Source organism: Eurosta solidaginis, chromosome 3 (genome assembly GCF_040869045.1).
Source record: "Eurosta solidaginis isolate ZX-2024a chromosome 3, ASM4086904v1, whole genome shotgun sequence".
NCBI lineage: Eukaryota > Metazoa > Arthropoda > Insecta > Diptera > Tephritidae > Eurosta > Eurosta solidaginis.
The window spans coordinates 97684897-97710555 of record NC_090321.1 but is presented as its reverse complement, the minus strand read 5'-3'; the positions used below and the strand labels follow the sequence as shown (position 1 = coordinate 97710555).

Sequence of the window (25659 nt, the reverse complement as noted above, 5' to 3'; positions counted from 1 at the left end):
TGAATTTACTTCAATGGAACTCTCACCATAAAAAATTGCTCAGTCAATAAAATGTACCAGAACAATAACATTTCACCTAGGATATAATTTATCCCAGGCATTAAAAAGAAAAGTGTTGGCAAACACATTGTCGTTAATTGTTGATGAAATAACCGAGTAATCAAAAAACTCTTGTTTTTAATAATAGCCGTGTTTTTTAACACGCGTATATCCGTTTACACTTAAACTTTATGTGGACTGCTAAGCGACAAACTTTAAATATACCTCTGAAATTGCTGCGCATAAATTTTGTCCTACTAAATTTCAATACGCATTATACTCAGATGTAACTGAAATATGTGTCTTTGTTTCATCCTCTACACTAATTCTATGTATTCTATGTGTGTCCACAATTCATCGCAACTGATTCAGCCATATGTTACCCTATGGCCATCAGAGCGTTGTGTCCCCGCTTTTCGGTACACCCTGTTGCTGCAGCTAGTTGTTTAACCACAGCCTCTAGATGGGTCTCCTCACCATTATCTAAGCGAGGATAGGCGTTTTTTCACGCGAAAATGAAACGTATACGCGTATAAAAAAAAACACGGCTAATATTAATAACGGCTACATATTTCGATCGGCTATACAACACTATGTAAAATATATCAAAATAAAAATTGCTTCTCGCTTAGCATAGCTTATAGCGAGCACTCTACAGTGAGCCTAACACTTTCAAAACTTATACAAAGAAATTCTATGCATTACTTCTCGTTTGGGACGTTGATATTTAAATCTTTCTCACCCAGCTCAATGAGTTCAACGAATTCCAGGACTATTGTGGTGTTAAGCCACGCAAGGTAATTGAAAACTAAGTATCTTGTCACAAGAAATATTTTAACTCGAAGAGAGAAGGAAGCAAATGCAAAAGATATTTGATTTTGGAAGAAATGTTTTGTATAAAATTATTCCCGTAGGTGCTAGCAGAACCCCTGAGGCTTGGGATCAAAACTCACACTTACTGAATCTAGGCTCTGATATGAAGCTTAAACGTTAACGGAAAAAGTAAGCATCTATAAAAATAGCACTAACAAAATTGCTTAGTTTCATTTATGATTTACTGAGTTTTCCATATACATAGTTCGGCAACACCAGAACGCAAATTTTGAACCGTTTCTTACTAAAACCTAACTGCACGATACATTTTATTTCATTGCAATCAACAACATAATGCTAGAATCAAGAGCTTTGTGACCAAAACTAGGTTTACAACGTTCGGTTGGTGAAAGACAAAGGCTTAGTACCATTTTTGGTTGCATGCACATATATTTGTTTGTTCAGCTTGAATTAAAGGAAAGTCTTCACTATGTTTAGTAAAATTTTATATGGACGCATCCTAAAAATTTGTATTTTATACTAATAAAATAAAACAAAAATTTGGTCCTTTTTTCGATGAATTTTGGTCCCAAAATGAAAACATGGTGTGGCAACCGTGTTCGCTTTACCGAAAATGTCTCACTTATACGAGGTTAACGAATAAACGGGACGGTGTGTATATGCATATTATGCATGAAAAGTTTCTACATAGGTATATTGTAATTTATTCTGTGAAAGTACATAATGTATACAAATATGTATAGCAAGAGGCAACACTTTTTTACTATTATCTTTACTTATTTGCGCTTACATTTTTTATTTTTCAGTTTTGCCTTTTTCTAAACAACAGCTGTTGTGTGGTTATTTCGATGTAACCACCTACTTTTGTGGGTAAAAAATTATCCTTCTACTTTCGCGGGTGGAATACCAAAAGGGTGTAAAAGTTGCCACATGATTTCGTTACCGTGGTGAAGAATGTTGTTACCACACTATAATCGGGGCGTAATTGTGTAACTTCATGAAAAAGGCATCAAGTAATCGTCGAAGGCATAGGCAAATATTTTTGAAGAATGAAGATGTTGCATGCGCGAAAAAATGTAGTAGGCCTCATTCACCACTCAGCACAGCAGAATGTGTTAAACTACCACTGTCTGTATCTATTGTTTCACAATTATTTGTACATTTTTTATTCAGCTAATCTGTTCAGAATTTTAATTTTTACTCTCTAAAACTCCAATCATTGTATCTGTTACCAAAAAATTCTCTGATCAGAGCAAGTATATTGCAAATTTAATTCTCTGATTTTTTGTAAATAAATTATGATGGTTGGAATTGTTTCATTGTAAATTGACTTGCCCCATTAAGTAAGGTCTTAGGAGACAATTATTCAATAGCATGTTTGGTGCAGATGTAAAGCACTTGCACCAATTTATTTTATTTTTTTTCAACTTGAGTATTTTAAGAGGGAGTGGGGCATAGTTCTATAGGTGAACGCCATTTAAGGATATCGCCATAAAGGTGGACCAGGGGTGACTCTAGAATGAGTTTGTACGTTATGGGTATTGAATTAAAGGTATTAATGAGAGTTTTAAAAGGGAGTGGTGGTAGTTGTATATGTGAAGGCGTTTTCCAGATATCGACCAAAATGTGGACCAGGGTGACCCAGAACATCATCTGTTGGATACCGCTAATTTATTTATATATGTAATACCTGCCAAGATTTTAATGGTTTTTTATTTCGCCGTGCAGAACTTTTTCATTTTCTGCTACTTAATATGGTAGGTGTCAGAACTATTTTATAAAGTTTTTTCTAAAGTTATATTTTGCGTCAATAAAACAGCCAATTACCTTACCATGTTTCATCCCTTTTTTCGTATTTGGTATAGAATTATGGCATATTTTCATTTTTCGTAATTTTCGATATCGAAAAAGTGGGCTTGGTCATACTCGGATTTCGTTCATTTTTCATACCAAGATAAAGTGAGTTCAAGTAAGCACGTGAACTAAGTTCATTAAAGATATGTCGATTTTTGCTCAAGTTATCGTGTTAACGGCCATGCGGAAGGACAGACGGATGACTGTGTATAAAAACTGGGCGTGGCATCAACCGATTTCGCCCATTTTCACAGAAAATAGTTAACGTTATAAAATCTGTGCCCCTACCAAATTTCAAAAGGATTGGTTAATTTTTGTTCGACTTATGGCGTTAAAAGTATCCTAGACAAATTGAATGAAAAAGGGCGGAGCCACGCCCATTTTGAAATTTTCTTTTATTTTTGTATTGTGTTGCACCATATCATTACTGGAGTTGAATGTTGACATAATTTACTTATATACTGTAAAGATATTAAAATTTTTGTTAAAATTTTACTTTAAAAAAAATTTTTTTTAAAAGTGGGCGTGGTCCTTCTCCGATTTTGCTAATTTTTATTAAGCGTACAGATAGTAATAGGAGTAACGTTCCTGCCAAATTTCATCATGATATCTTCAACGACTGCCAAATTACAGCTTGCAAAATTTTAAATTACCTTCTTTTAAAGGTGGGCGGTGCCACGCCCATTGTCCAAAATTTTACTAATTTTCTATTCTGCGTCATAAGTTCAACTCATCTACCAAGTTTCGTCGCTTTATCTGTCTTTTGTAATGAATTATCGCACTTTTTCGGTTTTTCGAAATTTTCAATATTGAAAAAGTGGGCGTGGTTATAGTCCGATATCGTTCATTTTAAATAGCGATCTGAGATGAGTGCACAGGAATCTACATACCAAATTTTATCAAGATACCTCAAAATTTACTCAAGTTATCGTGTTAACGGACGGACGGACATGGCTCAAACAAATGTTTTTTCGATCCTGATTATTTTGATATATGGAAGTCTATATCTATCTCGATTCCTTTATATATGTACAACGAACCGTTATCCAATCAAACTTAATATACTCTGTGAGCTCTGCTCAACTGAGTATAAAGATTCAGAAAGCTGAATTAAAAATTATAAATTTTTGATCTCCTAAAGTAAACACATTTGATTCAAATATGATTCCAAAATGTGGTTGAAAAAATATATTCAGTGTTTGATCATCTAAAGTATTCATATTTGATTATTTCTTTTGTTCAATTGTATGGTAACTCATTATTTTGTCAGAATGAGTAATCAAATTATATTGACATGTAGGAAAATTGAAAATTTAATCACCTAAATGGTGAGTGGGTATAAACAAACCTAGATTGGTATATATGTACACACATATATTCCTAAACTAAAGATCAGCCTACACACCCCCCTTTCCCACCCACTTCATTGATACCAATATATCCATGCATAAGCTAACAAATGTTTGTACTTTCACATGTTCAAATAAAAGACAAACAGTTTCAATCAACCACACCATACGCACAAGCACACATACATATTTACATATGTATGCTCATGTTTTGTATGTAAATCACAAAATCCTGAAAACTAGCTTCCTCTTGATTTTTCATTCATAAATGCTTCTTCTTAAGTTGTCCAAATTGATGATAGAATTTTGCAATTCGGCAACATGGCATTTGATAAAATCGTCAAAAGACAAATTTTTGCGATTTTATAAATTCCAACTTCGATGCATATTGGGGGTATTCATTATGACGAGCATAACTACTTTCATAACCCCGCACTTTTCCTATGGAATAATACTAAACTATTTATAAGCCTGTATGAAAGTACTAATATGGTAGTAAAAAATGCAAATAAACATGCACAGATATTGCCTAGTAAATGTCCACTAACATATTAGCAATATAATCTAAAAATTTCCATCCATTGTTCATATAAATTATTGCAAATAATTTTCTCATATCCTGAATTGCCGAGTTGTCACAGCTTATGGACATTTTTATTTGCTATTTGAAAAGCCCTATCGTATTCTGCCGAAAAATTGTTCGCGCAGTCACGCTGCCAAATTTGCAGCAACTGTGTTGCAGTTGCTACATAAGACTGGTGTTTTACCCGTTTCTGGCCCGAATTCGCGCTGTGACGTCATACTGTATATGCTGACTTGTTTATCACATGTCAGTACAAAGTAAGAATTTTACATTGTTTTCATAGATAAAAATTAATATATGGGAGCGGCGAAATAAATTAAAGTAATTTTGCGAAGAAATATAACATTATTTCGCAAAAGAGAAATAAATTCGTTTATTTTAATTTTATAATAAATTCCCCTTTTAGCTGTGAGTTGTTAAAGGTGTAAACGGCAACACTTTTAACCACCGACGACACATAATTTGGCTCGTGCCTATTGTATTTCGTCGGCTAATTGCTACGAGCATTGATATTTATACATGGCCGTATACGCGGATTGCCATAATTGATTTGGTCGCTTCATAACGCGGAAAGCGACAAGTTGTTTTATTAATAACTTAAGACACTGCCACAGCATCAAAGCGACCAACCTTTTTATACATGTCTGCCTTTAATTGGAGTATTATTGAATATGTATATATGTATGTACATTTGTAGTTTTTTGCTTTGGTTTGTACTTTCATACATATATATTCAATGATACAATGCTCAACATCTGATCAACAGGCACATGGCTTTTGTGTATTGTTGGTCTTATTAACATATTTAAGGGTTGATTTGAGGCAGGTCAAATGTATTTAAGTTTGACTTGGATTATCAAACCTGCCTTTGAAAATATTCAAGTACATAGGTACTTACCTCATTGTACTGAATAACACATATAAAATGCTTTAGGAAATTTCTTTATAGGTACCTCCCCTCCCACCCATAGTCCAAATAATAACTAAATATTTTTTTATTTATTCAATTTTATTTATTTCAATTTTTCAATTTATTAATAATTCATACTTCATGGTTAATATGCATACATTTTATGCAAATTAACGTTTTATAAATATGCAATGGATTTCGTGTGCACAGAAATTCCAAGTGTGCAAATGCCGTCGGCAAAACACTATTTGCATGCATATTTCAATTTGCATACATTTTCCTAACATAAGCAAAATTTCTGCAATTTGCTGCAACATAAAAGAAGCAAATATATTGCTATTATTATATTAATTAAGTTCAAATTCATATTAAATCATAAAACAAGCAAATATATTGCTACAAGTAATAAAATTTAAATTTAATTAACCCTACTAAAGACCTATATTCCCACAAAGAAATCAATTTAAGAGAAAATCCAGAGAATTTATACACCAGCTGAAACAGTTGACAGAGAATTTTCTGCTGTTAACTGGTTAACATTGAAATTGGATTGTGGGTGGTGAAGTGCAAGACGTGTTCACATGCAAAAAAGTTGGAATCTAGCAAAAACGCCTTCTCAGACTTGCTTCGCCGCCCCTCGTAAACAATAGTCCCAAACTTAAGTGAACATTTTTATTGGAAGCAATACCTTATTAGGTAAATATGTATGTATTAGGTATATTTTATAGAATAATAAATTCCGCATAAATATCGCAACTTGTTCTTTTGAGGCACCCTACATGTGAACTTTTTACGCGACCATTTACGTTCAGAATCATCTGAACCAGGCTATAGTTTCCAGCGCTAGTAGTTACTCTGGGAAAATTATAGTGGCTGTTAGGTGGTTTGAAGCTTTGACTTTTTCTCACAGATGCCGCAACAGGCAGTTATTTAAAACTTAAAGGCGACAACGGCGTACAGATGGCGCAAAGCACAGTACTCATCGAAATAAAGAGGTGTATTTATTGTTGTTGTGGCTTTATTTAATTATTTTCAGATTAGTGATGTGAGTATTATTTAGTGTCACTAATATTCGTCACAATATTATTGGGAGACTAAAATGACATCAAAGCGAAATGTGAAGTGTCTAGCGATTAAGGAAAAATTTAAATTAAGCGCTGAGGTTGAAAAGGGCGAAAAGAAAAAAGTGCACGACAATTTGGGATACCTCCTAACACGCCATCAACCATTCTGAAAAACAAACACAAACTTTTAGATAAAGGTGACTATAATTTTAACTCGAAACGAAAAAGGATTACAGCTTGTTTAAATAATGATATTGATGAAACCTATGCTTATGTGGGTTACTACCGCACGTGCCAAAAATCTTCTTTTTTCGGGAACCTTAATCAGAGAAAAAGGTAAAGAATTTGCAGTTGCTTTGGGTCGCCAAGATTTTTCAGCTAGTATAGGGTGGCTAGATAAATTAAAAAAAAGGCATAATATCGCCCATATGTCTGGCGAAGATTGGAAAAAAAAAATGTTGAAATTGCTAGTTATCGGCAAGTCAAAAAATCCACGTTGTTTTAAGGGCATAATATCACTTGATGTGGACTATGAGTTCAACAAAAAAGCGATGCAAATGAAATTTATGATAAGTGGCTCAAAAAACTAGATAAAATCTTTGTTGCCCAAAATAGGGAAATTCGAATGCTTGTTGACAATTGTCCCGCACATCCTAAAAATGTACAACCAAATTTATAAAAAACATTAAACATTTCCCCCTAATCTCACATCTGTTCTACAACCAATGGACCAAGGGATTATACAAAATCTAAAGCAACATTATAGAAAACGAATTGTGATGAAAGTGTTGGCCAATATGGAGGAATCAAAATCTACGACTGTGTCTTTACTTGATACAATCAGGGATCTAAATAAACCCTGGAATCACGATGTTAAACAACAAACAATCTGGAATTGTTTTAGAAAGGCCGGTTCTGCCAAACATGAATTAATGCAGGATGCAACTACAAGTGAATGTAATGAAGAAGACGATCTTACATTGCTGAATTGAAATAAATTTGAACCACATACAGAACGGCAATGGGAAGTGATAATGTTTCTTTTGATGATTACGTTGATATTGACGATTTTGTTCAAATAATGGGATTCCCAACAGACGAAGACATTTTAGATAGCATTATTGAGAATCTAAGTCCTTCTGTAATAGGTAAGTCTAAAGTAAACTTTGTAGAACTCAACATTGTTAAACAAAAATAATATATTGCTTCAGACTTAGAGGAGGAAGTCTCTAGTGAAAGCGAGATTGAAAAAACGACTGAAACTATACCTATATTTAATCAAGCTTATTCCGCTATTCAGATTCTAAGAAAGTTTACTTCGTCAAAAGAAAACGTTGCCAATACAGAACATACATCGTTAAATGTAGTTCGTGCCCTTGGCTATTCGGATCAAGGAAATTAGCGGCCAAATGTGTGGGCTTTACCTACATTTCAAACCTTTCCTTAAAGTAAGATAATAACTGTTGCTTGCCATCGTCATCAATTTCTGCAATAGACTCCAATTCAGCTCGTATCTTATTTCGAATATGATTAAATGCAAAATATACTCGATGTATACTATACTTATTGGCTTCAAAATAAGTTATCAATTGCGGCATCGGTTGAAATAGTTTCAATTTGTAATCCATTGTTTTCCAAAAATCTTCACTCAACAATACTGATTTAGTGCTAATCTTAAATTGACATTTTCACGAACAGCCAAAGTTTGAAGTACCACTTTGCTGTTGAAATATGTACATAGCTGCCCCATTTGATCTCAACCGGAAGCTTTAATTGTTCTCCGCATCCTTTCTCTTTACAAATTTTGTAAATTAGGGATGACAATACTTGACTGTATTTAATTGCTTTTACTATCTCAATAACTTGTAAAAAACTGTTCTTTAGCAAACGAGATTTTAAAAAATCTTTATTTATTAAATTGAGGCAATGTGCTACACAATTTAGCGGTACAACGTGAGGATACACTTTTTTTTTACTTCTTTAAAATCACCTTGCATGTTTCCGGCGTTATCGCCTATCAAGGCAACGAACTTTTGTTCACCGTATTTTTTCATTGTCCCTATAATTTTGTCAGCGAGATAAGAAGTGTGACTGTTGTTTTCCGCAGTTAAACTACGCACAGAAACAATCTGGCTTAGAAATAAGGAAATTTATCATACCTTCATTACAAATGTTACTCCAACCATCACATTGCAAATGTAAGTAGCTTGACGACATTAATTGTGTGGTTATATCGCTTGCCATTTCATTGTGTAATTTGTTTAAGTACTTACAAGAAACTGTCTTCCTGTTCGGCAATTTGTATGCAGGTTGTAATTCCTTAAAAAACTCTACCCAGAGAGGATGCTCCACAATGGAAAATGGAGTACCAGATACAATTATATCCTTGGATAATTTTTCATGAACTAAGTTCCATGATCGGAGAGAACTGGATGAGCTGGAAATATCGCTAGCATTAATGGAAGGGGAATTCGAAATTGTTCCTGGATCACAGGGATTTATTCCCACAATATCTGTTTTAACCAAGCTTGGACATTTAAAACATTTGGATAAATGATTAGCCATTTTGTTAACATTCGCCCATTGGTACACTGTACTGCAGTATTTGCAAGAAATTGTTTTGGCATTTGCATGTGACTCAAAATGTTTCCTTATTTTAGCTCTCTTGGTTCTTCCCATGATTTAGCCCAAAAGAAATGAAAACTTAACGAATTTCATTGGTATTGGCTTATTAACAATACATACCGTTTCTACAATTTTAATTGTTTTGTTTGCGCAAATATATGTAGATTTGTAAAATTTTATCAACATTCACTTTTGGAAAATCAAAACAAATATGTATTTTCAAATTACGTATACATACATTGAATTTCTGACATATAATTCCAACGAACCTCGATTCAAATGCTTTTGAAAATACCCAAGAAACGGTAGAAAAAAGGAATATTCCGGGTATTTACCCTGAAAAATGGTAAATACCGGGTGGAATCCCATCTCTAAAAACGAATTATAATATTTAAAACACTGACAGACTTTTAAATTAATATAACCAGGATTGCCTATAGTTTTAGCATAAAAGTATATAAAAATGAAAAGGCTGGTTACTACCTTACCAATGGCGATATTTTCATTTTTTTTTACATCACTTTTCTGGGATTTGCCCACATGTATATATGGACGTTAGAGCGGGCCAAACTTTTTGCCCATCAGGAGTATAGCAAAAATGTAGTCTACAGATGATTCTAAGGAAAATTCCTGAACCATAACTCTAAGTCCGATTTCGAGGTCCCCACTTTTGCACAATAGATATTTTGAAATTAAATGTAGGGTTTGGCCAAAAAATCTTCATAGCTTCTGATAGAATTATAGGAAAAATATCATATTGGCCTCACTTTAAAGGTATTTTACGTACATTTCAGAATCTGTATTAATATCTAAAGCGTTTTTGAATTTTAGGAAAGATATTAGGCTTAATGTCCATAAGAAATTTGTTAAAAATGATAATATAGTAGTTAAAAGTTAATTTTAGGCTAATTTCTCATAATTTAAGCCTGATATCTCTACTAAAATTCAAAAACACTATAGATATTAATACAGATTCTGAAATGTAGGTAAAATACCTTTAACCCTAGAATATCATACTTATTTTTAATACGTAAACATCATACTTCGTCGAATCGACTACGGTAATATTTAAAAGGGTACAAAGGATGTCTCCTGTTTAAAAAAGATGTTTAAATTTGTATTAATAAATTCTTTTTAATGTATTTTAATGAAATAAGACAAAAACAGTTTAGCTTTTAAATATTATCTATACAAAAAATCAGCAAAAAAAAATATATAATTTAAGGAGAAAAACCAAAAACAAAAACATGCATCGTCGTTTCGACGAAGTATGATATTCTAGGGTTAAAGAAAGCCCAATATGATATTTTTCCTATAATTCTATCAAAATCTATGAAGATTTTTTGGCCAAATCCTAAGTATATTCAAATGCAAAATATCTATTTTGCAAAGGTGGGTATAGAAAATAATAATTTCCTATATAACTTTTAATAATTTATTTAAACTTTATTTATTTTAAAAGAGATTTTTGATGACTGAAAATATTTTAAATTTTTGATAATTAACCATAAACAATCTTAAAATAATACACTTTTAAATTTAACAAGGTATATTTATTATAAGCAGATAACCCTACATATACTCCCCCTCCAGTGAAACGAAAAATTTATGTTTTAAATGTTAATTTATAGTGTATATTGATTATTGTAAGAGTTTTGTGTTGTAGTTTGAAAAACATTTGAATTTTGTGTTAATTGTGTAAAAAGCTTATGTTGGTATTGATGTAAGTACTCAATCTTTTGATGATTCGATGTACTTAATAGCTTATTTTAAGTTGTTGTTATGTTTACTTATTGCATTAATATTTTGTGTATATTAATATTTGGTTGTGTTATTGTTATGTTGTTGAGGTTAAAAATCACTTAATAGCTATTTGTTAAATAATGCCAATTATAATTATGTTTTTGAAGAACCTAGAATGAGGTTGAATTATAGTAGATGGCAACTTTGTGTGCACCATTACTCAAAAATTAAAAACTTGTATTATGCAGAATATATGTTCAATATATAATTGTACTCTGCATAATGTATGTATGTCCAAGTTGTTGATAAGAAATGAAAAGTTGATTCCTTTAATTGGTTGAGGGTGAAATTGTCATTGATTCATGTTAAGTTAATGAGTATAAATTGAGTTTTTAATATGATTTACATTTCAATGTGAAATATTGATATTTAGGAAAATATTTCGTTAATATTTATTTTAAAAAATATTTAAGAGGTTTTTTAAAATTGTAGAAATTTGTTTGATTTTTAAAAATCAAAGTTATTTCTTTTTTTTTGTAATGTATTGTGTTATTTTCGAATTGAATATGAATTAATTTGCATTGCGGAATTTGTAGGTCTGTTGTTGTAAAATATTGTATATGTGTAGATGATAAATATTCTTGAATATAAACTGGAGTTTTATATCAATTAATATAAATTTTTAAGCAATGTAACATTAGTATTCTAAATGGAGTTATTTTGTTTAGATTAAATTTGATTGGAGAAACAAACTTTTTTAAATAAAATATGAGTATTAGTTGTCGAAAAATGCAAAAATTTTTAACAATACAGCTCACTAAATGGTAATATCATTATATTGATACTACTAATTTATGTGTTACATTTATTTTGGTATTTTTAAATTTTAAAAAAGTATAATTTTCAAAAACAAATTGTACGTTATATGACTTGTTAAGTAGATTATTAGTGTTAAAAAATAAATGTCGTCGTAGACCAAAATTCATAATGTTAAACATATATATGTATATATATATTTAATTTTTGATTTAAGTATCTATATGATTGACACAATTATCACTCGTAAACTGCGTCAACTGGCAGCCGATGGTAACATTGGCATCCGAACACCTGCCCATACTTATTTCGTTCGAGCGTACCGCCGACTTCATCGTCACCGAAAAACACACTTTCATAAACTTCAAAAAAGGAAAGTGGGAAGAATATAAATCTGCAACAGACAGCAGCTTTGCTGCCCTCCCTATCCCGACTGATGCCCGCCAAGGGGAGCGTGCCTTCCGTAAGGTCATTGAATCCGCCTCGGCACATTTCATTCCCGCCGGAAGAATTCCCGAAATCCGGCCCCACTTCCCGGCGGAGGCCGCGAGCTTAGCGAGGGAACGCGACCTTATAAGACAGCTTGATCCAGGCGACCCCCAAATAAGGGATATAAACCAACGCATCAGATTGCTTGTGGACGAACACAAGCGGGCGAAATGGGAAGAGCACCTAAGAGGTTGTAACCTCTCTACCGGTGTAGGTAAACTTTGGTCCACCGTAAAGTCCCTATCGAATCCGACTAAGCACAAAGACAAAACTTCCATCGCCTTTGGCGATAAGGTGCTGTCGGATGCGAAAAAATGCGCGAGCGCTTTCTGCCGACAATATATAATGCATCCTACGGTCGACAAAGATAGACGGAGAGCCAATAGACACGCACATAAACACAAACTCAGCGCGTCACCAATTACCATCACCGCTAGATAGGTTGAGGACGCCATTGGTCGCGCTAAACCATCCAAAGCATTGGGCCCAGACGGCATAGCCATGCCGATGCTTAAAAACCTAGGGAAAGAGGGTTTCAAATATTTAGTGCATGTCTTCAACCTGTCTCTTTCCACCTTTGTCATACCCGAGAAATGGAAAATGGCCAAGGTGGTCCCGCTACTAAAGCCTGGGAAACCAGCTAACGTAGGTGAGTCATATCGTCCGATATCTCTCCTATCGCCAGTGGCAAAGACGCTTGAAGCCATGTTGCTCCCTTATTTCCACGCACATTTGCAGCTAGCCCCTCATCAGCATGGCTTCAGAAAACTCCATAGCACTACCTCCGCGCTAAATGTCATTAGCACCCAAATAAATTGCGGTTTGAATCAATATCCCCACCATAGAACAGTACTCGTAGCGTTAGACCTATCAAAAGCTTTTGATACGGTCAACCATGGCTCGTTACTGCAAGACCTGGAAGGGTCTACCCTTACCCCATGTCTTAAAAGGTGGACCGCAAATTATCTGGGTGGTCGGCAGGCATCGGTGCAATTCAGAAACGAAACATCAAAACAAAGGAGAATTAAACAAGGGGTGCCACAGGGTGGTGTCCTATCCCCGCTTTTGTTTAATTTCTACATATCTAAGCTACCTTCACCACCGGAAGGAGTCACAATCGTTTCCTACGCCGATGACTGCACAATAATGGCCACAGGCCCAGGCCCAGAGATCGATGAGCTATTCAATAAAATAAACGGCTATCTCCCTGATCTCTCCAGTTTTTTCACCTCGCGAAACCTGGCATTGTCACCGACTAAATCTTCCGCGACCTTATTTACAACATGGACGCCCCAAATGTCGACCATATTGAACATCCACGTCGATTGCACTACGCTACCGACTGTCCTCCACCCCAAAATCTTGGGTGTGACGTTTGATCAGGATCTACATTCTGGTGCGCACGCAACCGCAATTGTTCCAAGAATTCAGAGCCGTAATAAAATTCTCAAATCCCTTGCTGGAAGTACCTGGGGAAAAGATAAAGAAACGCTCTTGACCACATACAAAGCAATTAGCCAGCCGATTACGTGCTACGCGTCACCCATATGGTCGCCAAGCCTAAAAACCACCCACTGGAAGAAACTACAGGCCTGCCAAAATACTGCTCTCAGAATCGCCACGGGCTGTCTTCTTATGTCCCCAGAACACCATCTGCATAATGAGGCGAGAATACTCCCCATCAGGGAGAGAAATGAGATGCTGACCAAACAGTTTCTGTTGAATACCCAGAAACCTGGGCATCCCAACAGACATCTGATTGACGAACCAGCACCGCCTAGGGGCCTAAGGAGTCATCTCCGTAAGCATTTTGAGGAAATACGGCACCTGAGAACCCAGCCGTATGAAGCGGAAAAACACAAGCAGGTCCTTGGTGAACTCCATAGACAGGCGTCGGACCTTTATGTCGGGAATTGCCCGGTGAATCCAGTACTTGAAGAAAAATATCCAGAACTCGCAGAAGAGGAACGCATACTCCCCAGGGAAACGCGTGTCACTCTTGCTCAACTTCGTTCTGGATACTGTAACAGGTTAAACTCTTACCTATCCAGAATCAACCCCGACATACAAAATGTATGCCCCGCTTGCAATGTGTCCCCACATGACACCAACCATCTCTTTAATTGTAATGTGGAACCAACGCCTCTAACACCCCTTTCCTTATGGTCCACCCCTGTTGAAACGGCAAGTTTCCTTGGACTCCCGTTAGAGGATATTGATGACAATTTGTGATCGGTCGCGGCTATTAGGTGGGGCGAGCATTGCTACAACAACAACAACAACAACAACATTTCAAGATTTTTGTTTTATAAAGACAGCTTTGTATGTGATCAAAAAGATTATTGCATATGTTCAACTCCCGTAACGTACCTACTCAGCATATCAAGTTTAGTATAGCTTTTGAAAAATTGAAGCGATTCAGGCAATGTTTCGAGAAGATTTTTAGATAAATTAACGTATGAAGCTAATATGCTCCTCTGATGCCGTTTGGAATACTTCATAAAGCATTGGTGAAAGATATTGCATTGTCACATTAAGTGTTTGTGTATTTCTCATTACAGTCGTCAGTTGGACGACGTGGGCAATTCAAACTATCTGCCATCATGTTTAATGAAATTGCCGATGATGTCGATTAAAGAGAATTTGTATCACTTTGATAAAGATGTTGTTGTTTTTCGATAGAGGTACACGCACGTTCACGTAATGTTCATTGAATACGCGTAGTATGGATTTAATCGGATTGCCGTCGATTTGTAAGTTAACTAAATGTGCCAAGGAGGTTAATGACAATGGTAGATTAGTTGTTAAATTATTTGTAAAATCAAGTTTTATTAGATTATTTAACAGCGAAATTTCATCCAGGATTTTCGTAATTTTGTTATCGCGTAAATCGAGAATAGGTGAGAAGGTCAGAAAGATCGTTGGTAGGATCGCCAGATATAGAAAATAATAATTTCCTATATAACTTTGTTTAAGCGACTTACGTCGTTTAAAGTCTTCGCGTGACTTGCGCTCATGTACCCATGCATCCCTGCAAAAAATTCCTTTACAAGCATCCCTGCTGTAATTGGAACTTCGAATGCGACATTGGAATTGCTTCCAGTGTTGCATAGTATATAGTCTATTGTCACTTAATTTTCGATCTCTCATCAACTACCATCGTCGAGGACACATCATAGTCAACGAAGTATTATTTTGAGCAAATCACCGCGGTCACATCAAGACGACCAGGATTAAGAGGATACATCTTCAGTGTCAGCACATCTAAGCCAACGTGATAAGTATCTCATAAATCTATCCATTTTTTACATTTTTCCCAAAATCCCAAAACTCCCGGATCCATTCCTGTGACTTCGATATATATACATGCATATGTGCATAGGTTCGCTCATGCACATATATAGCTATATACAGCAACATAAATCATCGTTTATATATTTTTCCATTTACCTAAATTGTTACCAATTTCATGAATTCGAACATTTTCTTAAGTCGATAGTTACCTAGTTTAACTTTCATCATTGAAGTTTGGTTTACTTTAAATTTAATTCATTACATCTTCCTTTGTTAGTTCATAAGTTGTTATTGTTAATAAAAACCCTGAATTAATTGAAAGGAAGTTGTACCCATCAATTCGGAATAAATACCCGGCGTGAGTATAATTCCCAATTTGCATTCAGGCACACTCCTAATGTTCAACAAACTTTTAATAATTTATTTAAACTTTATTTATTTTAAAAGATATTTTTGATGACTGAAAATATTTTAAATTTTTGATAATTAACCATAAACAATCTTAAAACAATAAACTTTTAAATTTAACAAGGTATAATTATTATAAGTAGATAACCCTACAGTGGGGCCTCGAAATCGGAGTTAAAGCTTTGGTGTCTTCAGCAGTTTTTCTTAGAATCATCTGTAGATTACGTTTTTGCTATACTCCTAATGGAAAAAAATCCATCCATACAATTTGACCCGCTCTTATGGACATATATATATGTATGTGCGATTGTATGAATCGTTTATACCTACATGAGCAAAACTCATGTACATACTTACATACATACATATACGAATTTGAAGTTGCAACCAAATCTTCTGTTGTTGTTTGCTATGCTGGCGTTGATGCCACTGTTGCTGACGTTGTTAGTACATTTGTAAACTAGATTGTTGATATAAAAGATTTAAACATTCGCAAGGCAGGAATAGGCCAAAGAATAAAGTGGAACTGTCAAAACAAGTGTTTATGACCTACGTAAATGATATGTTCGATTTGCTGAGCTTGAAATATCGAGCAGGATTACGAACAGAATAGGGTATTGTGTATTCATGCAGTTTATATAGTTTCGGGACTTCTGTTGTTTGAGTGTGGCTAATTTTTTTTTTCGCGGATAACAAAAGTACTAATTAATATATATATATACATATATTGCAAGTTGACGTCAAAATAGTTTTTCTTCCATCAATACATATCGTCACCCGCTAGCTAGAGCCATGAATGTGCAATTTTCCGATTTTGAGGCCTCTTTGGATTACCCTTCAGATTCTCTAGGTTCTACTTAAATCTAGGGCTTCCTACGTAGATGGAAACCCCAATAATCTGCAATGCCATTTTCACGAATGTGTAATTCAATCACACAAATTGAGCCAGAAAAATGAATGTGGCACATTGTATGAGACATTCGTTGATATGGCTAAACAATTTTTGAAAAAAATAAGAACAGCACATATTCGTATGTTCGAATGTTCGGGTGTGCGTGCCTGGTATTCTTCAAAAGAAATTATACCGATGAAGAATTTTTAATAGCTTAATATCTGAAAAAAATAGTTGTTTAATTGAAGGCAAACCGGTTTATTCAAAGCCGTTGCCACTTCCCGAATCAAAACTAAAATACTTATAAAAGCTAAAATACTTGTGAAAAACTGGTTATAATATCATTCTTTTTATAAAAATCTTGAGGGCAACGATTTACCCGAACGCAACATTTCAGAAGATTCTGATTCTGATGAAAATAAGAACTAGTTCTAAGTTTGCAATAATTGAAATTGAATTGAATGTGTTTATTTATTTTTTGTTTTTTTCATTTACATACATACTTTCGATAAGTCAAAGCCGCGGATGTTTTCCCAAGTATTTTGATGTTCCGAATCGCAATCCGCCAACGGAATAGGCCTAGCAGGTCTTGGCTCATTTGAGGTTAAGGTCATATCATGATCAGTAGGGCCAATTCTTATAGCTTATTCGGATTCAGCGCAATTTAATGCATAGAAAGCATGAGCAGATTAGCCTGATCCGACTACTTTTGATTTTTTTGTATTAATGTGTTAACAAAAGATAGCAGCTTTTTAAATTTTTGTTGTTCCAGAATATACTAACTCTCGGAGAATAGAAGGAATGCGAGCAGAACAAGTATCTCAGTTAAAAGACCATAGTGTGAGTATAATATATAAGTACATTTTTACACTAGAAACTAATTCTTATAATTTTGAGAGAGCAATAAAATTTGAAACTCGATTTCCCAACATTTTCATTTTGGCACATTCATGCTTCTGGCAAGCGGGCGACGATATGTACGTGTCTGGCCCAAATTCTATAGAACTCTATTCTTGCATGTAAATTATTTGAATTGCTTTCGCTATAAGGACTTATTCCAATTTCACATAGAGGGTTAATAAAATAATTAGTGTGTTTTTGTATTTTTCGAAAATAATTGAAAACATTTATTTTTGACTGTCAATTATTGCAATTAAATTTGAATAAAACGAGCAAAATCTTATATGCAGTCAGTCATTCTACAGTAATCTACAAAAAATTGGCATCACTCCACTTTTTGTCTTTTTCGTAACACTGTGTTAAAGATTTCTGATCTTCATGTCGAGTTTACTAAAGTTTAACCACTCAACACTGGCGTTTTAGACTCTAGTTAGCAATCGGCTGTCTAGCCTGTAGAGGTTTACGCCGATAACTTTATCGGAGGCGGCGCCGTAGGCTCTATTCTATACCGGCGGCGCGGCGTACGCCGGTGTTCTTACTTCAAAAAGCTTGATTTTTCTATTAAAAAAAAATAATATTTAGGAAAGGTTTTGTTTGTATGTATTTATCAACGTGTTGGCCATTTCGGAAAGATCCAGGGTTTTTGCCCCAAGATCTCGCACACCGTTAAAAAATTTTCAGAAGTAGCTCCTTGCGGAGGGATTGCCCCTCGTTCGCTTATTCCAGAGAGGCTTCGAACCTACCCCGGTCTTTGAAATTGGTACTGCTGCGTCTGCTGAAAAGAAATGAGATACATAAAATGGTCACACTTTTGTCTGTATATGTCGCGCAAAGCGTAGTTTCACCTGGGGTTAACTCCTAATAATCGTCGCGAACACAATTTCTTTAAATCATTTGTGGCTTCTTGGCGGTCACGCACAAAGGCGATTTACGGTTGCTATTAATGGTCTATTAATATTCATGACTCTAGTGGCACAGGGCGCCTCCAGTTTTTCGGCTGTTTTTAAGAGCCACAATTCCCGATGTGCGAACAGTAGCAATCGCGACCACCAGACGCTACCACGCCTACTGACCCTCACACCATATGCCAGCACAGAAGCTATATGACTGCGACTTCGAACTCATACCTTCGTCGACGTCACTTTCGCAGAAGCTCTAGGTGTAGCTTCGAAGACTTTCCAACGGATGCTTTTGTCACGCTATGCTGCCGAGCTAAACCAGAGAAACACCTTGAAACGTTAGGGAATGACTATTCGGCCAAGGATGCCGCCCTTGAAATCATAAGCAGTCTAAATGGATGTCATTGCGTAATGGGTGAAAATCGTATAATCCTCGACGCATTTCAAAAGCTAAAATTATAATATGAAATTATAATATAGCTATAAAGCCATAGCAGCAAGGGCCTTAGGCTAATTGATACGTAATGCTTATTGCTAATGCTTAATCTAAGGGAACCCTATTTTACAGGCTTTTTGAACTAATAGTAGGGGTTAATTTTAAGGTCTATTTAATGCTAAGCTAAAAGAAGTATTAAATATTGAATCAAGGATGAGTTTCTTTTAAGAACTCAGTTACAGATTTAATATTTGTGTCCGTGGGATCAAATCAACAATCCAATATATTATCATTCGTTAATATTTTTGTCCAACGTATCTGAATTTGGTACAATGGAAAAGAAGGTGGTCAATAGAGGCTATTGTTGAACAATTGCAAAATTTACATAAATGCGAATAACTTCTATCCATTAGGTGTTGGTGTGTCACTCGAGTATGCCCTAATCTTAATCGGATATATTTGATCAAATCTAGTCGTTTTAAATTATTTTTTCCTATACGGGAAATTTTATTTATTAGGCTGTTTCTATGAGGGTTAGATATTTTATACCAGTTTGAAGTTTTATTGAAACAAGAAATGTGGGCCTTTTGTAGTTTTGCTTTTGGTTATGTTATAATATCTGTGTTGTTAACGTTTTTATTTAAGAAGGTAGGTGATTAGTGAGCTTCTTTAGCGATCTTGTCGGCGAATTCATTACTAGTAATGTTTACGTGCCCGGGTACACAAAGTAGAATAAATTTTGGAAAACTATTAATTAAAATAGTTTTTATTTGGTTCGAATAAAAGTTTGTATTTTTTACATTTTTAACAGAACTAATAGCTCCAAGTGAACCAGCGGAAATAATATAGTTACTATTGTTATTTTTTAGTAACAATAATGCTTCGAGCGTAGCTGCTATTTCAGCCGAGTAGACAGAACTATACTCAGGGGGTACGCCTACTTTTAAAGTGGTTTGCTTATTGTAATGCTGAATGTGATGCTCTCATTTGACTTCGAATTATCAGTGTATATAAATTTATAGGTTTTGTATCTGATGTATATTGGAACGATTTTCCGTCATCCCTTGTCAAATTTGGTTTTGAGACAAACCGGTTTCGGCGTTGTGCCATCGTCAGTGTCGATTTTCCTTCTGATCTGTTGTTGTCGTTTGTCCTGTATTTATAGTTCGTAGGTATATGAGCAGGTATTGTCAAATTGATGCTTGTGTATATTTAGTTATTTGTATGTGCTGTGTGTTCATTTAGAACCGAGGGTGGTTTACTAATCGATTTGTGTGGCTGACTGGGGTAGGTAGAAATCTGTGATTTTAGTCGTTTGACCTTCTTTGTCGATTTTTTGTTTTGGTGTGTCAATTGTTTTGTGTTTATTTGTTGTTGTGTGTTTGTCTGCTGTACCTGTGTGATTAAGTTGTTTCCTGTAAACAAGTTTTAAAGGCTCAAATATTGTGTCAGAAATTGTGTTTATCTGTTCGTTTATTATTCTACCGTCGAATGTTTTCTGTTTGTAGATTTCCATGTTTTCGAGTACGTTGAGACGTCGGCCCTTTTCCTGTATGTGAAGAACCCTAACTGTTTTATTGATGTTTGCTGGGGAACATTCATTCTCGACCATGTGATTCGCGAAGTTAGACTCGGGTATAATGTTTGGATTCCGTATTTTTTTGTTGTAATCTCTAATATGTTCTCTGAACCTTGTTCTTATTTGCCGTCCTGTTTGTCCTATGTAACCATGCTGGCATCCGCAGGTGAGCTTGTATACGCCGTGGCTGCTAAACCGATCCTCTGAGTTAATGTTAGTTCTTAGTTTTCGCCCTAGATTGTTCGATGTTTTGAATGCTGTGTTAATGTTGTATTTTTTGAAGAAGTTTGCCAATTTATATGTTGCTTTTCCAGTATATGTCATAGTCGTCCAGCTATTATTTTCCTTTTCATTATTTCTTTTTGGTTCTCCATTTGTCCTTCTGAGCTTATCTACTAGTGCTTTTTTATATCCGTTGTTCGCAGCGATATTATATATGACCTCAAGTTCTCTCTTATATCGATTAGTAAACCACCCTCGGTTCTAAATGAACACACAGCACATACAAATAACTAAATATACACAAGCATCAATTTGACAATACCTGCTCATATACCTACGAACTATAAATACAGGACAAACGACAACAACAGATCAGAAGGAAAATCGACACTGACGATGGCACAACGCCGAAACCGGTTTGTCTCAAAACCAAATTTGACAAGGGATGACGGAAAATCGTTCCAATATACATCATTTATCCACCCTGTCGGAAAATCAACCAAACAAGATAAGTCAGTTTTGTATCTATTCCGAATAAAATTGAATTTACTGCGGTAGATCTCTGGGGCTGTGTCTGATTTCATAAAATAACTTGGGCTGTCGTCAAAGCATTCGTCATTTAAAAACCACGGAGGGTATCTTTCAGTAACTGATTTTGCAGCTATATATGGTATGCCTATCTTTTTACATAACTCAATACATTTTTGTATAGCGGACTTATATTTTGGTACTTTTTTTTTAGGAATCTATTGTTTTGACAATATTTGAAAGAAGTTTATTGTTTTTCAATAATATTTTAAAGAGTTTAGTTGTTGAAAATAATACACGATTTTCTATTGGTGATATTTTTGGCTCCAAGTGCCATTCTTATAGTTGTATCTTTTATTAAAAACAACGCCAAGTATTTTTAGTTCCTCAGCGATAGGGATGGGAATGTTATTTAATTTTAGGTTTACCAGGCAATTTTTCTTACGGCATATATGCATTTGTTTAAATTTTTCTGGGGATAATTTCGCTCCTATGTAATAGCAATAGGTGGATATATTATTGTACAAATTATTAAGTTCAATTGATTGGTTTTGTGTTTGTTAAGTTTTATGATGAGAACAAAATTGTCTGCATAGGCGAAAACGCTTATTTCGTTATGAATTGAAGTCACATCCAGTTTATTACCTGCCACAAGGAAAAGGACCACGGATAATGATGAACCTTGTGGTATGCCGTTTTCGATATTGTAAGGTTGCGAGCAGAGTGCTTCAACGCGAACTCTAATTTTTCTATTGTACATAAAATTCTTTACATAATTCGTTACTTTTCTACCTATTTTTCATTTTTGTAGTTGATCTACAACTGCATGTACTCCTATCCTATCAAATGCTTTTTTACACTTAATTTTTGAGGTAACTGTTGCAGAGATTATATCACTTATACTATTGTTAGTTGTATTTAAGTAATGCTGCACAGAATTATGTATCAAACGTGCAGCTCCACCAAATGAGTTAGAACTCTTAGAAATAAATAAATTATAATTTATTGGAATAGGTATATTTATTGTAGATTGCAAATGAGTTGATTGAAGACTGATGATTTTGGTGATTTCTCTTTTATAAATATTAAGAACTCTTTGTAATTATTTAAATAGCCCTTATGTTGCAATGAATTTGTTATGGATTCGCATCTACTAGGGGAGCAGCAAGGAAGGCAGTCGGCATGATCTGGTGTTGCACAGTGGCTAGTCATGTCGGCTGGGCGGCCATAACAAAAAAAATTCTTATCATGCCTTTAAAAAAATCAACTGACAAAAAGCGGAGAGAGGACTCAAAACGCTCAAATGGACTAAAACAATATCCGGCCGAACCGGATGTCACGGACAGACCGTTAGACATTCTAAAATTTAAATTCAAAAAAAAAATAACCGCAAAAAAAAATTTACCGAACCGGACATGGCCGGTTACCAACACTGAAAAACAAAATAAAAAAATATTCCTGAAAAGTAAGGAAAGAAGATAGTAAACAAAAGGCCGAATATATAGAGGGGCGCCACGGATGTTGTTGCTACGCCGGTGCATTTACCCACCCCCAAATCCATGGCCACCGATGCCCCTAGTTTTCGGTGGCCCCTTACCTGTCCTACCTAGTGTCCTCTAAATAAATAGACACCTCAGCATTCCCATTTTAATTATAATTTTATTTATAATTCATTATTTAAAATTCTTTCCTTGTATATGACCGGTTATTTCTAGGTCGTTAAATGCTTACACATGTATATATATAGGTACTCGATGCAAGTATATGTGCCTGAATGTATTTATCATTTGTATTTTTGAAATGATTATATATATAATTATATTTAACTATAAGTCTATATGTAAGTATGTATACGTCAGTGCATACAGGTGGGTTCATAGATATGTATATGCTTATATATCCATATAATCATGTTCCACATAAGGATATGCATACGCGCATTTCCATGTAGGTATTTGCTTATATACTACTATATCTAATATAAGTATACATGTATATATTTCTATGTTGCTGTATGTATATGTGTAAATTTACGTATGTATCTGCTTATATATACATATAGATGACTATATCTAATATAAAAGCTCCTAGGTATGTATTTTCATGTCCTTGTATACATATGTGTAATTTTACGTATGTATATGCTTATATATGTATATAACTATATTTGATATACGCACCAAAGTATGTATTTGTATATTGTTGTACACATACGGGTAATTTTATGTATGTATTTGCTTATATATGTATAAACCTATATTTAATATAAGCACCTAAGTATGTATTTGTATGTTGTTGTACACATACGGGTAATTTTACGTATGTACGTATCTGCTTATGTATACCTACAACTATATTTACTATAACTATACACGCATGTATGTATATGTCCTTGAATACCTGTGCATTTATAGGTATTGTATGCAGACGTGTATTTCTATGTATGTATTGGCTTATATGCATCTATATTTAATATAAGTATACAAGTATGTATTTCTATGTCACTCTATACCTATGTGTAATTTTACGTATGCCCTGCTTATATATATATATATTACTAGCCTTTACCCGCGGTCACGTCCGCAAGGAGAAATTTAAATATATGGGCTATTCGCGTTACCCTGCTTATCAAGTTATCTGTTTAAAATTTTGTTTTCTGTCTAATGCATTTTATTTTTGTAATTGAGTAAAAAAAAGAACTAAATGAGCCGATAACCTGATAGGATCCCAAATGATCCCGAAATTATCCAGAAAAAGCTACGAAATGACCCCCACGCTATCGCGGGCGGATCCCGAAAAACATCCAGAAATGCCCCGAAAGGGTCTCCAAAAGTTCCCGGAATAGTCCCAAAAAAACCAGAAATGACAACGACAGGATTCTAGACGTATCCAGAGAACCACACAGAAATGATCCCTGAAGGTGTTCCAAAATGATCCCGAAAAGGTTCCGAAATGACCATGACGGGCTCCCGGGCGGATCTCAAAAACCATCCAGAAAATATCCAGGAAGGGTCCCTAAATTACCCCGACATACTCCAGAAAATGTTCCGAAATGGCTCCGAGGGGATCCACGACGGATCGCGAAAACCATACAGAAATGATTCCGGAAGGATCCCAAAATGATCCCGAAATAGTGCGGAATTGACCCAGATGGGATCCCGCACAGATCCAGAAATGATCCCGGAAGGGTCCAAAAACTCTCCCGGAAAAGTTACAAAAAATCCCGAAATGGCTCCTACGGCATCCCGGACGGATCCAGAAATGATCTCGGAAGGGTCCCCAAATGATCCCAAAATGGTCCCGAAATGACCCTGATGGATCCGCAAACCATCAAGAAATTATGCCGCTTCCGGCAAATGATCCCGCAATAAAACCGAAAAAGTCACGAAACGACCCATAGAGGATCCCCAAATGATCCCGTATTAGCTCCGAAAAGGTCCCGAAATAACCCCGACGTGATCCCGGACAAATCCCGAAAACCATCCAGAAATGATGTCGGAAGGGATCCCAAATGATTCCGAAAAAGTCCCGCAATGATTCCGACGGGATCCCGAACGGATACCGAAAATCATCCAGAAGTGATGCCGGAAAGGTCCTCAAATGATCACCTAATAGTCCCAAAATGACCCTGACGGCATCCCTTGGGAAGGTCCCAAAATATTCCCGAAATAGACTCGGAAAAGTCCAGATATTACCCTGACGGGTTCCCGGACGAATCCTGAAAGCCATCCTTAAATGATCCCGAAAAAGTCCCGAAATGACCCTGACGGGACCCCGAAAACTATCCAGAAATGATGCCGAAAAGGTCCTCAAATGATCCCCTAATAGTCCCGAAATGACCGTGACGGGATCCCGAACGGATCCTGACAACTATTAAGAAATGATGCCGAAAGGGTCCGCAAATGATCCCGTATTAGTCGCGAAAAAGTCCCGAAATGACCCCGACGGATACCGGACGGATCCCGCAAACCATCCAGAAATGATGCCGAAAGGGTTCCCAAATGATCCCGTATTAGTCACGAAAAAGTCCCGAAATGACCCCGACGGGATCCCGGACGGACCCCGAAAACCATTCAGAAATGATGCCGGAAGAGCCCCCAAATGATCCCGAAAAATTCCCCAAATGACCCCGACGAGATCCCGTACGGATCCCGAAAACGATCCAGAAATCATGCCGGAAGAGCCCCCAAATGAT

At 35.4% G+C, this 25659-nt stretch overlaps 1 protein-coding gene and 1 pseudogene across 2 annotated transcripts in view; one reads left to right on the top strand and one right to left on the bottom strand.

The window, feature by feature from the left end:
• Positions 1-25659, bottom strand: part of LOC137244196 (beta-glucuronidase-like) — a 664948-nt gene that overhangs the window by 506333 nt on the left and 132956 nt on the right. The window lies entirely within an intron of this gene.
• Positions 7089-7625, top strand: LOC137245938 (tigger transposable element-derived protein 4-like; annotated as a pseudogene).